Raw genomic sequence first — 17,165 nt, forward strand, 5'->3', positions numbered from 1 at the left:
AAATTGGACAGCCACAACAGAAGAATGAGATTAGACCATTCTCTTATACCATACACAAAGATAAACTCAAAATGGTTGAATGACCACAATGGAAGACAGGAATCCTTCAAAAGCCTAGAGGAGAGCATAGGCAGTAACCTCTTTGACCTCAGCCACAGCAAATTCTTTCTGGACACCTCTGTAAAGGCAAGGTAAACAAATGCAAAAATGAACTTTTGGAACTTCATCAAGATAAAAATCTTCTGCACGGAAAAGAAAACAGTCAACAAAACTAAGAGGCAACCCACGGAATGGGAGATGATATTTGCAAATGACATGGATAAAGGGCTGGTATCCAAGATCTATAAAGAACTTCTCAAAGTCAACACCAAAAAAACAAAGAATCTAGTCAAGAAATGGGCATAAAACATGAACAGACACTTCTCAAAGAAGACATACGAATGACTAACAGACACATGAAAAAATGTTCAGTATCACTAACCATTAGGGAAATACAAATCAAAACCACATTGCGATACTACTGTACATGAGCTAGAATGGCTAAAATTAACAAGACAGGAAACAACAGATGTTGGTGAGAATGTGGAAAAAGAATAACCATCTTACACTGTTAGTGGGAATGCAAGCTGGTACAGCCACTCTGGAAAACAGTATGGAGTTAAAAATGGAGCTACCCTATGACCCAGCAATTGCACTGCTAGGTATTTATCTAAAAGATACAGATGTAGTGAAAAGAAGGGGCCATATGTACCCCAATGTTCATAACACCAATGTCCACAATAGCCAAACTGTGGAAGGAGCCGAGCTGTCCTTCAATAGATGAATGGATATAGCTGTGGTCCATATATGCAATGGAATATTACTCGGCCATCAGAAAGGATGAATACCTACCATTTACATCAAAATTGATGAAACTGGAGGGTTTTATGCTATGTGAAATAAGTCAATCAGAGAAAAACAATTATCATTTGTTTTCACTCATATGTGGAACATAAGAAATAGTGCAGAGGATCATAGGGTAAGGGAGGGAAAACTGAATGGGAAGAAATCAGAGACAGAGACAAACCGTGAGACTCTTGACTCCAGGAAACAAACTGAAGGTTGTGAAAAGGGTGGTGGGTGGGGTTGTGGTAACTGAGGGATCTGCATTAAGGAGAACATGTGATGTGATGAGCACTGGGTATTATACATTCCTGATGAATTATTTAACACTACATCTGAGGTTAGTGATGTACTATATGTTGGCTAATTGAATTTAATAAAAAACCAAAAAGCAATAATAAATAAATAAAGTAAGTAAGTACATCACATGTGTATTTTAGCAATGGGGAATTCACTTTTCCCATTCCATTTCAGCAATGGAGTAGAAGTCCCAACTTGACTTTATTATATTTTTTCTCCCAGTTAATGTTTAATCTCAACACTAAATGTCCTTAATCAAAAGAAGATAAATGAATTAATTGAGAAACTAAAAGTTTAGCCTCAAAAACAATTTTATTGGATAAATGTCTGTATTACATTCCTATCCCTGCTGTGATAAATTACCACACTAGAGGCTTCAAAGAAACAAATTTATGTTCTCACTGTTTTCAAGGTCAGAAGCCTGAAATAAGTCTCAGTGGGCTAAAATCAAGATGTCTGCAGCACCTGCTTCCCGCTGGATGCTCCAGGACAGACTCTTTTCTTTCCTATCGCAGTTTCTAGTGACAACAAGCATTCTTTGTCTCATTGCCCTTTCTCCATCTTCAAAGCCAGTGACAGGGCAACTTCACATCTCTCTCTGATCCAACTATTCTCCCTGCCTCTCCCACATTCAGAGGACCATGGTGATTATGTCGGGTCCATCTGCATGTTCTTGGCCGATCTTAGTTTAAGGTCAGCTGATTAGCAGTCTTATTTCATTTGCTACTGAATGTCCCTCTTCCTATAAAAAATAACATAGTCAAAGTTTGTAGGTATTAGAATGTGGATGACTTCAGAAAGCTCTTATTCTGCCTACTAGAAAGTCTTTTCTAAAGGTATTTTATTTGATGCCACCCAAGGATCCTTATAAGAAACAAACAGAATTTATCACAGCCCATAGAATGACTAGATATACTAGTCATTGAAACTTTTTTGCAAACACAATATTTTTTTGTGAAGAAGACCTACAACCACCTACACTTTCCACTATCATAGGATGACAGTCTTGCTATTCAAAGAGTGGTCCACAGACCATGACCTGCAGCATTGACATCACTCAGAAGCTTGTTAGAAATGTTGAACTCCTGGGTCCACCAGACCTGCTGAAACAGAATCTGTATTTAACCTAGAATCCTAGGTGATTCCTATGCAACTTGAAGTTGGAGAAGTGATGGTCTAGAGTACATTATCTCACAGTCTCCATTTGACCTTTGAGGCAGGGTCATTATCTGTGTTGGGAGCTGTCCTGCTCATTGGAAATGTTTAGCAGCGTCCCTCAGACATTGCCAGATATGCCCAGGGGAGGAAAACCACCTCTACTTGGGACCACTGGCACAGAGTTTAAAAACTGGGAACATCCTGAAAGAATGCAATCAACACTCATCCTGTTCTGGAATGATAACTTTGAGAAGATCACTAAATTCTTCAAGCCTCCTGTCTCCATGGGTAATGGAGCTCACACTAGTGTTTCCTCACAGAATGGACTTTTATAAAAATTTAATCAGGTAATTCCTATAGGGTGCTGAACTCATATTACAGTTTATAAAAATATCTAAATATACGTCTTACAATGAACACTTTATAGTGACATTTTAAGTCACAGCCTGAACTTGTGATAGAAGTGTGAAATTCCGGAGGAGGTTAAGATGGCGGAGGAGTAGGGGACCCCTTTTTCAGCGGGTCCCCTGAGTCGAGCTGGATAGGTACCAGACCAGCCTAAATAACCACGGAATCAGCCTGAGACGCAGGAAGATACATCTGGATCTCTACAAATGAACATCTCCAGCGCTGAGTATTGAGGTACCAAGAGGGGAGCCGTAAAAACCGCGCACAGATATCAGAAGAGAAACGGAAGGGGGAGGGAGCCGCTGTGTTTGGGTTCCGGGAAGCGGCAGCCACCTGCATGGGGAGCGGGTGGACTCATGGAGGGCACCCGCGGGAGAGGGGACTGAGACTGGTGAGCCGTGAACGCGCGCCACCAGGCTTCTCTCGGAACACCGGAATCCCGGTGTGCTCACAGGATCCAGACTGAGACCAGGAGCTCCCGGAGAGTGCGCGGGGCGGCTGGCGGCTGGCGGGCCACCTGCATGGGGGAGCGGGCGGACTCGCGGTGGGCACCTGCAAAACAGCAGACTGAGAAGCTGTACCGGGTGCGCGCGCCACCAGGCTTCTCACGGAACTCCGGAATCGCGGTGTGCTCACCGGGCATAGACTGAGACCGGGAGACCCGGAGGCACGCGGGGCGGCCAGTGGCTGGTGGCATTAGAAACACAAAGGACAGAGACGTGCCGGCCCTGGAAGTGAGGGCAGGGACGCCGGGTGTGGGGCAACCATCCCGGGACGCTGCAGGGTTGAGCAGCACCAACAGTAACAGAGTTAAAGCAGCCAGAACATCAGTGGAGAATGGGCCGCAATCCCCCTGTTCTGTGACAAGGCAGCCTCTGCTGCTCTGACTCTCAGAAGAGGCATAGCCGACCGCCAGGGAAAGCCGCCAGAGAACAGCCTGGAAACACCGGCTCACAGCATGCCCATCCCCATCCCCCCTCGCGGGGGACACGGAGACTCTACCCAAACAGGGTTGCCTGAGTATTGGTGCGGCAGGCCCCTCCCCCAGAACACAAAAGGCAGGCTGAAAAATCAAGAAGCCCACAACCCGGGCGCCTAGGTGACGCAGTCATTGAGTGCCTGTTTCCGGCTTAGGGCGTGATCCCGGCTTTCCGGAAAGGAGTCCCTCATCGGGCTCCTCTGCTGGGAGCCTGCTTCTTCCTCTCCCACTCCCCTGCTTCTGTTCCCTCTCTCGCTGGTTGGCTGCCACATAAATAAATAAATAAAATCTTTAAAGAAGAAGCCCACATCCCTAAGATCCCTATAAAACAAGGGGCACGGCCTGGGACCCAGTCAATAATTTGGGCTCTGGAAACCCCGCAACCTCTCCTCATCAGAATGACAAGAAGGAGAAGTCCCCCCCGCCAGCAAAGAAAAGACAGTGAGTCTGTGGCCTCTGCCACAGAAATAATGGATATGGATGTAACCAAATTATCAGAAATGGAATTCAGTGTAACGATGGTCAAAATGATGAGCAGAATTGAAAAAAGTATTAACGAAAAGGTTACTGAGAATATAGAATCCCTAAGGACAGAAATGAGAGCGAATTTGACAGAAATTAAAAATTCTATGAGCCAAATGCAGGCAAAACTAGAGGCTCTGACGGCCAGGGTCACCGAAGCAGAGGAAAGGGTTAGTTAATTGGAGGATGGGTTAATAGAGGAAAAAAATGAAAATAGAAGATGCTCTTAAAAAAATCCACACCCACAAATGTTGGTTATGGGAGATTACTGACTCAATGAAACGATCCAATGTTAGAATCATTGGCATCCCCAAGGGGGTGGAGAAAAACAGAGGACTAGAAGAGATATTTGAACAAATTGTAGCTGAAAACTTCCCTAATCTAGCGAGGGAAACAAACATTCGTGTCCAAGAGGCAGAGAGGACCCCTCCCAAGCTCAACCACGACAAACCTACGCCACGTCACGTCATAGTGCAATTCGCAAATATTAGATGCAAGGATACAGTATTGAAAGCGGCCAGGGCAAATAAATTTCTCACGTACCAAGGAAAAGGCATCAGAATTACGTCAGACCTGTCTACACAGACCTTGAATGAGAGAAAGGGTTGGGGGAGCATATTTAAAGCTCTTTCAGAGAAAAACATGCAGCCAAGGATCCTTTATCCAGCAAGGCTGTCATTCAGAATTGATGGAGAAAAAAGACATTTCAGAATCGCCAGTCACTAACCAATTTTGTAACCATGAAACCAGCCCTACAGGAGATATTACAGGGGGTTCTATAAAAGTAAAAAGGCCCCAAGAGTGATACAGAACAGAAAGTCACAGCCAATACAAACAAAGACTTTACTGGCAACATGGCAACATTAAAATCATATCTCTCAGTAATCAGTCTTAATGTAAATGGTTTGAACCATCCCATAAAACGCCACAGGGTTGCAGATTGGATAAAAAGAAATGACCCATCCATTTGCTGTCTACAAGAGACTCATTTCGAACCCAAAGATGCATTCAGACTGAGAGTAAGGGGATGGAGTACCATCTTTCACGCAAATGGACCTCAAAAGAAAGCTGGGGTAGCAATTCTCATATCAGATAAATTGGATTTTAAACTACAGACTATAGTTAGAGATGCAGAAGGGCACTATATTATTCTTAAGGGAAGTATTCAACAAGTGGATATGACAATTATAAATATATATGCCCCCAACAGGGGAGCAGCAAGATACACAAGCCAACTCTTAACCAGAATAAAGAGACATATAAATAAAAATACATTAATAGTAGGGGACCTCAACACTCCACTCTCAGAAATAGACAGAACACCCTGGCAAAAACTAAGCAAAGAATCAAAGGCTTTGAATGCCATACTCGACGAGTTGGACCTCATAGATATATATAGAACACTACACCCCAGAACCAAAGAATACTCATTCTATTCTAATGCCCATGGAACATTCTCAAGAATAGACCATGTTCTGGGACACAAAACAGGTCTCAACCGATACCAAAAGATTGAAATTATCCCCTGCATATTCTCAGACCACAACGCTCTGAAATTGGAACTCAACCACAAGGAAAAATTTGGAAGAAACTCAAACACTTGGAGACTAAGAACCATCCTGCTCAGGAATGACTCGATAAACCAGGAAATCAAAAATCAAATTAAACAATTTATGGAGACCAATGAGAATGAAAATACAACAGTCCAAAACCTATGGGATACTGCAAAGGCAGTCCTAAGGGGGAAATACATAGCCATCCAAGCCTCACTCAAAAGAATAGAAAAATCTAAAATGCAGTTTTTATATTCTCACCTCAAGAAGCTGGAACAGCAACAGAGGGACAGGCCTAATCCACGCACGAGGAAGCAGTTGACCAAAATTAGAGCTGAAATCAATCAAGCAGAAACCAGAAGTACAGTAGAGCAGATCAACAGGACTAGAAGCTGGTTCTTTGAGAGAATCAATAAAATTGACAGACCACTGGCAAGACTTATCCAAAAGAAAAGAGAAAGGACCCAGATTATTAAAATTATGAATGAAAAAGGAGAGGTCACGACGAACACCATTGAAATTGGAAGGATTATTAGAAATTTTTATCAACAGCTATATGCCAATAAACTAAGCAATCTGGAAGAGATGGAATCCTTCCTGGAAACCTATAAACTACCAAGATTGAAACCGGAAGAAATTGATTCCTTAAACAGGCCAATTAATTATGAAGAAATTGAGTCAGTGATAAACAACCTTCCAAATAACAAAACTCCAGGCCCGGACGGTTTTCCTGGGGAATTCTACCAAACATTCAAAGAAGAAATAATACCTATTCTCCTAAAGCTATTTCAAAAAATAGAAACAGAAGGAAAGCTACCAAACTCATTCTATGAGGCCAATATTACCTTGATCCCCAAACCAGGCAAAGACCCCCTCAAAAAGGAGAATTACAGACCGATTTCCCTAATGAATATGGACGCCAAAATCCTCAACAAGATACTTGCTAATAGAATCCAACAGTACATTAAAAGGATTATCCATCACGATCAAGTGGGATTCATACCTGGGATGCAAGCGTGGTTCAATATTCGCAAATCAATCAGCGTGATACATCATATCAACAAGAAAAGACTCAGGAACCATATGATCCTCTCAATCGATGCCGAAAAAGCATTTGACAAAATACAGCATCCTTTCCTGATTAAAACCCTTCAGAGTGTAGGAATAGAAGGTACATTTCTCAATCTCATAAAAGCCATTTATGAAAAGCCTACTGCAAATATTATTCTCAATGGGGAAAAGCTGGAAGCCTTTCCCTTAAGATCAGGAACTCGACAAGGATGCCCACTCTCGCCACTATTATTCAACATAGTACTAGAAGTCCTTGCAACAGCAATCAGACGACAAAAAGGGATCAAAGGTATTCAAATTGGCAAAGAAGAAGTCAAAATGTCTCTCTTCGCAGATGACATGATACTCTATATGGAAAACCCAAAAGAAGCCAATCCCAAACTATTAGAAGTTATAGAGCAATTCAGTAACGTGGCGGGATACAAAATCAATGCTCAGAAATCACTTGCATTTCTGTACACGAATAACGAGACCGAAGAAAGAGAAATTAGGGAATCCATCACATTTACAATAGCACCAAAAACCATACGTTACCTTGGAATTAACTTAACCAGAGACGTAAAGGGCCTATATTCTAGAAACTATAAATCACTCTTGAAAGACATTGAGGAAGACATAAAAAGATGGAAAGATATTCCATGCTCATGGATTGGAAGAATTAACATAGTTAAAATGTCCATGCTACCCAGAGCGATCTACACTTTCAATGCTATCCCTATCAAAATACTGAGGACATTTTTCAAAGAACTGGAACAAATAGTCCTTAAATTTGTATGGAAACAGAAAAGGCCCCGAATCTCCAAGGAACAGTTGAGAAGGAAAAACAAAGCTGGGGGCATCACAGTGCCGGATTTCGAGCTGTACTACAAAGCTGTGATCACAAAGACAGCATGGTACTGGCACAAAAACAGACACACAGACCAATGGAACAGATTAGAGAGCCCAGAAATGGACCCTCGGCTCTTTGGGCAACTAATATTTGATAAAGCAGGAAAAAACATCCGGTGGGAAAAAGACAGTCTCTTCAATAAATGGTGCTGGGAAAATTGGACAGCTACATGCAAAAGAATGAAACTTGACCACTCTCTCACACCATACACAAAAATAAACTCCAAATGGATGAAAGACCTCGATGTGAGACAGGAATCCATCAAAATTCTAGAGGAGAACATAGGCAGCAACCTCTACGACATCAGCCAAAGCAACCTTTTTCATGACACATCCCCAAAGGCAAGAGAAACAAAAGATAAAATGAATTTATGGGACTTCATCAAGATTAAAAGTTTTTGCACAGGCAAGGAAACAGTCAGAAAAACTAAGAGGCAGCCCACGGAATGGGAGAATATATTTGCAAATGACACTACAGATAAAGGACTGGTATCCAAGATCTACAAAGAACTTCTCAAACTCAATACACGAGAAACAAATAAACAAATCAAAAAATGGGCAGAAGATATGAACAGACACTTTTCCAATGAAGACATACAAATGGCTAACAGACACATGAAAAAATGTTCAAAATCATTAGCCATCAAGGAAATTCAAATCAAAACCACACTGAGATACCACCTTACGCCAGTTAGAATGGCAAAAATAGACAAGGCAAGAAACAACAATTGTTGGAGAGGATGTGGAGAAAGGGGATCCCTCCTCCATTGTTGGTGGGAATGCAAGTTGGTACAGCCACTCTGGAAAACAGTGTGGAGGTCCCTTAAAAAGTTAAAAATTGAGCTACCCTATGATCCAGCCATTGCACTACTGGGTATTTACCCCAAAGATACAGACGTAGTAAAGAGAAGGGCCATATGCACCCCAATGTTCATAGCAGCAATGTCCACAATAGCTAAATCGTGGAAGGAGCCGAGATGCCCTTCAACAGATGACTGGATTAAGAAGTTGTGGTCCATATATACAATGGAATATTACTCAGCTATCAGAAAGAACAAGTTCTCAACATTTGCTACAACATGGATGGCACTGGAGGAGATAATGCTAAGTGAAATAAGTCAAGCAGAGAAAGACAAGTATCATATGATTTCTCTCATCTATGGACCATAAGGACTAGGATGATCAGTAGGGGAAGAAAAGGATAAAGAAAGGGGGGTAATCAGAAGGGGGAATGAAACATGAGAGACTATGGGCTATGAGAAACAAACTGAGGGCCACAGAGGGGAGGGGGGTGGGGGACTGGGATAGGCCGGTGATGGGTAGTAAGGAGGGTACGTATTGCATGGTGCACTGGGTGTTATACACAACTAATGAATCATCGAGCCTTACATCGGAAACTGGGGATGTACTGTATGGTGACTAACATAATATAATAAAAAATCATTATAAAAAAAAAAAGAAGTGTGAAATTCCTAATTGTTTTGGGAAAATTGTAATGAAGCCAAGCAGTGTAGTGTCCAGGGTTTTATATTTAAGGAACAATTTTAATCTTTGTTGAAAAAGGGAGAAGTAAAATTCTAGAGATATCAGAGGTTGTGTCTCCACCATAAGTGAGTCAGGATCTAGGACCTAGTCAGGACCAATTCCTCAGTCTTAAACAAGAGAAAATGTTTGTTCAAGAGCGGGATAAGGGGCTGGGAGTTTAGATCTCAGAAAAGCAGAAGTCATAGAAAAAGAGTAAGAAAAATTGACTTCACCTGGCTTATCACCCAATCTCCTAGCAACAGAAATGCAACAGGATAAATGTCCTTTCTGTCCACACTAGTGTCCTGCAGGGAAATCATGTGCCTTCAGGTGGGAGGAACAGGAGGTAAATGATCTTAATGAGCAGACTGAACCAGCTGTAAATACTCCTCTGTTGCAGTCCCGCAGCACAGGCAACCCCGGGCTGGACAAGACCTGGTCGTCTCTTGTGCAGTCCTGAGTCTGGATGGGGCACTGAAGTCTGACTCATTCCTGCTCTCTTGTCTGGGGGACAGAGCTTCATCCTCCATCATCTACTAACCAGACAGGTATTTTGATGTCCATGTCGAGAACTTCCTCTCTGAGACCCCATCTAGATGAGTTTTACTGCCCAGTAGGGACTGCAGGAGAAGGTCAAGAGAATGAAAGTCAAAAGCATTTACCTGAGGTCACCTGAGGACCAATCCAGCCTAGCCCCGAGCTAAGAGTTTGCTGTGGCTGATTGCTGGCTTGAGTAATAATTTCTTTGATTAATTCACTTATGTATTTATGATGATAAAAACAGAAGTGAATATGGAACTCAGAAATACAAGTTTCAACTTTAGCAAGTAAATCATACTATTGGAAAGCCAGTTAGACAGGGGATGGAAAGCATAAACTTAGAATATGAGACCGAGGATCTTTGCAATTAAACAGAGTAGAAAAGTCAAGTATTAGCTGTGGGGGGATATACAGTTAAGTGAGGACATGTCTTGTCATTTTTATTTTTTTAATTTTTTTAAAAGATTTTATTTATTTATTTGACACAGAGAGAGACAGCCAGCGAGAGAGGGAACACAAGCAGGGGAGCGGGAGAGGAAGCAGGCTCCCAGCAGAAGAGCCTGATGTGGGGCTCAATCCCAGAACGCTGGGATCACGCCCTGAGCCAAAGGCAGACCCTTAACGACTGTGCCACCCAGGCGCCCCATGTCTTGTCATTTTTAAGATGGGACATAGTAGACTGCATTTCCTTACTGATGAGTAAAATCCAGATGACAGAATTCTCCTGCTTATATCCTTACAAGGGCAGTACATGAAGCATACATATCACAGTACCTCCTTTCGAGTATTCAGATGAAAAATTTTAAATGGATTATGTGCAAAATGGTCTGCTAATGAGCTTCCTTTACAATTACCTCATTACCTGTGAGCCTGAATATGGTCTGGGTTAGCTAGCCACCCACTTTCTCGGTTGAAATTGTCTCTGTTTGCACAATAGGGTCCAAGTGGTTTTATTCCTGTTTTTTATTACATTTTTCAAACAAAGTATTGCTGTTTATTTCACCAATTAGCCACTTGGCATTTTGCTTTTTTATGTATGCGTAGATGTACTTGTGCAGAATGTGTGAAAATATAGAAATGTTGTGTGGTAAAGTCTGTGAGTTAATCATAATATATTCCCTCCACTGCTTTTTCTATTTTCTTTCTTTCTCTTTCTTTCTTTCTTTCTTTCTTTCTTTCTTTCTTTCTTTCTTTCTTTCTTTCTCTCTCTCTTTCTTTCTTTCTTTGTGAAAGAATTAACCTCTTACCTTCATACTCTTCACTTGTGAATATGTACTTTCCAAAAAATGAAAGTGAATGTCCTTCTGCATACTTTGTGCTCACAAATCACCCTTTATACGTATTTCTGACTAGTGTTCAAGTCACTATATTCCTTATTGTTCCTTTTGGTCTTTTATTGTTAGATCTGTATCTCTAAAATAGAAATGCTATCACATGGAAGGCATTCTTCTTTATGTTTGAGCATGAATCACTTTTACCTTCCATAAGCAATCTTATCCCTTATATCTTTATGAGACACTCTGATTCACCTAAGTGTGTTTTCATGGTTCTTCTTCCAAAAGTCTTCTGTTAAGACTATCCTGTGGTATGCACACTTACATACTCACATACTTCCATTTCAAATATATAAAAAGACACCTATGCGTATCATAAGTACTCTTCATGTTCTGGCACAATCTTTCTTTCTAGCTTCTCTCCCCCAATCCTTCTGACTCAGGAGTACCTTCTACATGTCCCTCTAGTCAACCGGTGTGATGCCGATTCATTACTTCCATGCCTGCGTGACATTTCATGGTGTGGCTCTGTCTCTTACACTTTTGATAGTCCTTCATATTTTTTTCTCCTTAAATTGTAATTATATCAATGCTACAAAATATTTTTAAATAGTTAAAACTATGTTTCACAACTAAGGCTGATTCTGTCCTTCAGGGAACATTAAGCAATGTTCCAAGACATTTTGGTCTGTCACATTGGGGAGGGATGCATGGAGGGCAGGGATGCCCTAAACACCCTACAACGCACCGGGCACAGCCCCCCACAGAGAAGACTCTGGCCCAGAATGTCCGTAGTGCAGAGGCTGAGGAAACCCTGAGTTAAAGCATATCTGTATTTTTTTAAATTTTATTTTCTAAGTAATCTCTACACCCAACATGGGGCTTGAACTTACAACTGCAAGCTCAAGAGTTGTATGCTCTACTGACTGAGTCAGCCAGGCACCCCAAAGAACATAGGTGTTTTTAAAATTTGTAACTGTCTTCAGAGCCACTCCAAGATGTTGTAATACTCCACAATTCTGACAGCAAAATTAGGAAATCCTCCTTTGTTATTTGTAAGAGTTACAGCCTAACCAACGCAACAGCCCTAGAGTGTTTTCTCAGGGTGATGAAGTGAAAGATTTCTTCTTGAGTTTTTAAACTATAGTGTCCTCAAGCAAAGATCCCATATTTGATCGCCTGGTTCATTTGTCTATTATTATTATGTGTCCACATACTATATACCTATTTATCTATAATTATCAGCATTCAAATAATTGTTGTAAATCATAGTTTCTCCATTGATTTTTAGTTAGATATTTTTGGCCATAAAATATTTTCACATTTTATTTAGTTAAATATATCAATCTTCTCACTTCTGAGTTTTTTGCCTTAATTTTGATGGTTTGCCCACCTGTGGACTTGATATGTATTTTCTAGACATGCATCTAAAATGAAATGGTTACTCCTAAGCTGAGGGTTTACTCCTGATTTTTGTGAGATGTGTGAGACCAGGAGCCACTGCGCTTCCTTCCACGTAGAAAGCTGTTTGTGCCAACTTCCATCAACAACACAGTCTTTTCCAACTAAATCCAAATGCACCTTTGTCATGTATTAAATATTCATATATAATGAGATCTAGTTCCTGATTCATTCAACAAATACTGAAAGAGAATCTGGTACGTTCCAAAAATTTCTACGTACTTTATATGTAATACACTTTTATTTCAAGGTCTTGGGGAATTTTATTATTTGTCCATGTGGATTTTGTGAAATTACTGCTCCTGTAGTTTCTGTTTCAGTTAGTTCTCTAAACTCCCTTCAGTGTGGTTGAATACAGTTGTACTGAAACCGCTCTCTCTAACCTCATTTTATCTCCTCCTGCCATTCTGTGGATTTCATGATGTCTCATTTTCTTGAATTGTTTCTGTATAAGTGCATATACATCCACACCCATAAGGAAAAAGATGAACAGCACAGGTGAAGTCCTTGCTCCTTTGGTCCTTACCTCATAGTGACAGACAAGAGTGCAGTGAGATACATGTGAGTGCAAGATAATGTCCTTCGATAAGTCACATGAGTATTCGGAGTAAGAGGATAGATTGCTATGGGGTGTGAAGGATATTACAGAGTCTGGGGAGGCCTTTCCATGTTGGACAAGGAACAGAACCGTGAGTAGTTGTGCTCATCAGACTTGTCAAGAAAATGACTAAAACCCAAAGGCTAAGAAAACAAAAAAGAATAAAGATGTCAATAAGAAAAGTGATAAAGGGGCTCGCCTCATCCTCTATTGGACCAAACAAAAACCAACTGGTCAAATAAATGTGGAAAAGGCACAGAAAAAACAAGTATAGGATATCCTCTATCTGGTAATAAAAATGCCCAAAGAAGTGTTGGTTTATTCTCTTATTCATTTTTCTCTTATGATGTTCGGTCTGTAAGGTATTTCACACCATAAAGATGTCACTACGTTGTGTTGTGGACAAATTTATTTTTGCTCTTCTATTATTTTTGCTGGGTATAAATGGGATAAAACTAGAATTGGATACCACCAACACCAGGGAGGATTTCCTTCCTTACAGTTTCTTTGGATGACTGATCTTATTAGATCATTTTATTTTTTAATATCATTTACTTTAATCTATTTGTATTTAAGTTCATTTTAGTTAACATATACTGTATAATTAGTTTCAGAGGTAGAATTTAGTGATTCATCAGTTGCATATAACACTCAGTGATCATTAGATCAAGGGCCCTCCTTAATACCCATCACCCAGTTACCTCATCCCACCATCCACCTCCCCTCCTGCAAATGTCAGTTTGTGTCCTAGAGTTAACAGTCTCTTATGGTTTGCCTCCCTCCCCATTTCCATCTCTTATAGTTTTACTGCCTCCCTGTGTTTGTCTTATTTTATTTTTCATTCCTTTTATGTCATTTTATTTATCTCTCTCTCTCCCTTTCCCTCTCCCTCAGTCTGTTTATTGAACACAATGTTTTTGTTCCTTTACATACAGGTCAGAAAGTGGCCATTCCAAAATGGCACTCCAAGATGAGTTGCTCCTGGGAAGCTAAGAATAGGAGTTACTGGGTACTATTTCCACATTTGGAAAGGTATTTGATGTGTATGCATTCATATCCTAAACAGTGTGTTGGGGTGAGCTGGGAGGAGGAGAGAAGGACATAGAAGTAACACCCATCAGGAGGATATGGTGTGCTGGTGTGTGTATGTGACTCTGTGTGTGTGTGTGTGTGTGTGTGTGTGTGTGTGTGTGTGTGTGTGTGTGCAGTCACCTTGATGAATGAGAGTGGTCCTCAGAGCAGAGATACACAGGCTCTGCTGCTTCAAGCTGAACCTTTTAATACACATGCCAAACTGGATCAACAGATGTTACTAAGGAGGGGTGTTTAATTAACAGGACACTATTGCAACCAGATTCATAAAGAGAAAGAGGTATATAGTGTGGATGAGGAAGTCCTTGTGTCTTGAACTTTAAGCAGCTATGAGGCCACATGATTCTATGAAATTCACTGCCACCACCTCTCATCACTGTCCCTCTTGTCCATTCCCTTCAACACACTGATTCCCTTCTGACCCTTGATTTTCTGATAGAAACACTTCCTCAAGGCCTTTGCACTGGCCATTCCCTCTGCCAGGAAGACCTCCCATCATCCACCCTCTCTTCCATAAGGTCTCTGTTCAAATGTCACCTTCTTAGCCAGTCTTGACTGAACACCCAACATAACACCCATCCACTTTCTCCCTTTTTTTAATTAATATTTTTATTATGTTAGTTACCATACAGTACATCCCTAGTTTTTGATGTAAAGTCCCATGATTCATTACTTGTGTATAACACCCAGTGCACCATGCAATACATGCCCTCCTTACTACCCATCACCAGCCTATCCCATTTCCCCACACCCCCCCAAAGCCCTCAGTTTGTTTCCCAGAGTCCATAGTCTCTCATGGTTCATTCCCCCTTCTGTTTACCCCCCCTTTTTTCTTCCCTTTCTTCTACTGATCTTCTACTCTCTCCCTTAACCTGCTTCTGTGTTCTTCATAGTACTTGTCCCTGTCCCAGGATTATTTACTCTTTATATCTGCTTCTATCCTACCAGAATCACAGAATTGCAGGGACTTCTGCTTTTCAGCACCCTCTACTTTATGACTAGGAAATGCTGGAAACATTGTCAACACTATATACTCCTCAAATGTATGAAATAATTTCTTATTCAAACTGTACAATACCTGATCTATGGGGAACATCTGATGTTGGGATGGAAATTTCTAATCAGAGAGGAAACGAGTATCCCCTCAAGGGGCCCAGACCCATTCACAAAATACTGAAATTAGTTCTGACTGGAAAATATTCATTGTAACATTTCCACAATGTGAGCAATGCCCATTTGTCTCAAAATTATTCTTGTTCTGTTCCCCTGTGCTAGTAGTCACCTCCACTAATGGACCCAGGAAATGATACAGGAATTTCAGAGTTTCTGCTTATGAGATTTTCAGAGAAACCAGAACTGCAGCCCCTCATATTTGGGCTTTTCCTCTCCATGTACCTGATCACTGTGTTTGGAAACCTGCTCCTCATCCTGGTTGTCAGCTCTGACTCCCACCTCCACACCCCCATGTACTTCTTCCTCGCCAATCTGTCCTTTGCAGACATCTGTTTCACCTCCACCACCGTCCCCAAGATGCTGTGGAACATCCAGACTCAGAGCAAAGTCATAACTTATGATGGCTGCATCAGCCAGATGTATTTTTCACACTCTTTGCAGGATTAGACCTCTTTCTCTTGACTCTGATGGCTTACGACCGCTTTGTGGCCATCTGTCACCCCCTGCACTACATGGTCATCATGAACCCCCGGCTCTGTGGACTGCTGGTTCTAGTGTCCTGGATCCTGAGTGTCTTGCATTCCTTGTTACACACTTCCATGGTGTTGCGGCTGTCCTTCTGTACAGAGGTGGAAATCCCCCACTTTTTCTGTGAACTCAATCAAATGATAGAACTTGCTTGTTCTGACACCTTTCTCAATAATATGGTGATATATTTTGCAGCTATGTTGCTGGCTGGTGGTCCCTTTCTTGGGATCCTTTACTCTTACTGTAAGATCGTTTCCTCCGTACTTGGGATCTCATCAGCTCAGGGCAAGTATAAATCATTTTCCACCTGTGCATCTCACCTCTCTGTTGTCTCCTTATTTTATTGTACAAGCCTAGGAGTGTACCTTAGCTCTGCTGTTACCCAGAGCTCCCACGCAAGTGCAGTGGCATCAGTGATGTACACGGTGGTCACCCCCATGCTGAACCCCTTCATCTACAGCCTGAGGAACAGAGACATAAAGGAGGCTCTGGTGAGATTCTCTGGGATGGCAGCTCTGAAAGGGACAATCATCCTGGAGCTGAAGAAGTGCCCAAGATTGCAGGGCCCAATGCCTGAACCAAATGTTGAGATACTTTGATCTGATTTTTAAGTAGAACATATGTCTTCTATTTTTTTTTCCTGGAATTTTTTTTTTGACCACTCTACTTATGTAACTCCATTTATTAAGCTTTGTGATATCTCTGGTATCCAAGAGATTTTCCTTTTGTCATTTTCCTACTTTCTCAATGTTATTCCTAACTGTGGATGTGAAAGTTCTGGAGATTCTCAATTATTTCAAATGACTACATGGATCTGTTAAGAATAATTTCTTCTCAAGTAAAATATGTCATAGTGAATATTTTTTTCTTTTGTTAGACTGAATACTACTCCTATGGAAAATATACTCTTGGCCACCTCAGCTATTTATGTAAGTTTATAACAGAAAAATCTGAGACCATGTGCTTCACTCTTGTGAACAGCATTCCTTTGTATCTCACTACCTTCACTGCTCTTCCTGAGAATGCAGACTGACGTACTGGTGGTTTTAGCTCATCATGCAGATTTTTCTACACATTAGGATCCTGTTCTTACACAGCTTGTGTCCACCATGCCTCCCACTGGCAAAAAAAATGATAATACAATACATGCCTCCAAGTAGAATCTACACAGAAAGACACATACAGAAAAAAGTAGATTGACATAATATGGCCTA

The 17,165-nt window shown here is 41.2% G+C and overlaps 1 pseudogene; it reads left to right on the forward strand.

Moving 5' to 3' along the window:
• The first annotated feature begins 15,540 nt into the window (after positions 1-15,540).
• LOC103681566 lies at positions 15,541-16,715 on the forward strand (annotated as a pseudogene).
• Positions 16,716-17,165: the final 450 nt, after the last annotated feature.

This window comes from Ursus maritimus, unplaced genomic scaffold (genome assembly GCF_017311325.1).
Source record: "Ursus maritimus isolate PB19 unplaced genomic scaffold, ASM1731132v1 scaffold_37, whole genome shotgun sequence".
NCBI lineage: Eukaryota > Metazoa > Chordata > Mammalia > Carnivora > Ursidae > Ursus > Ursus maritimus.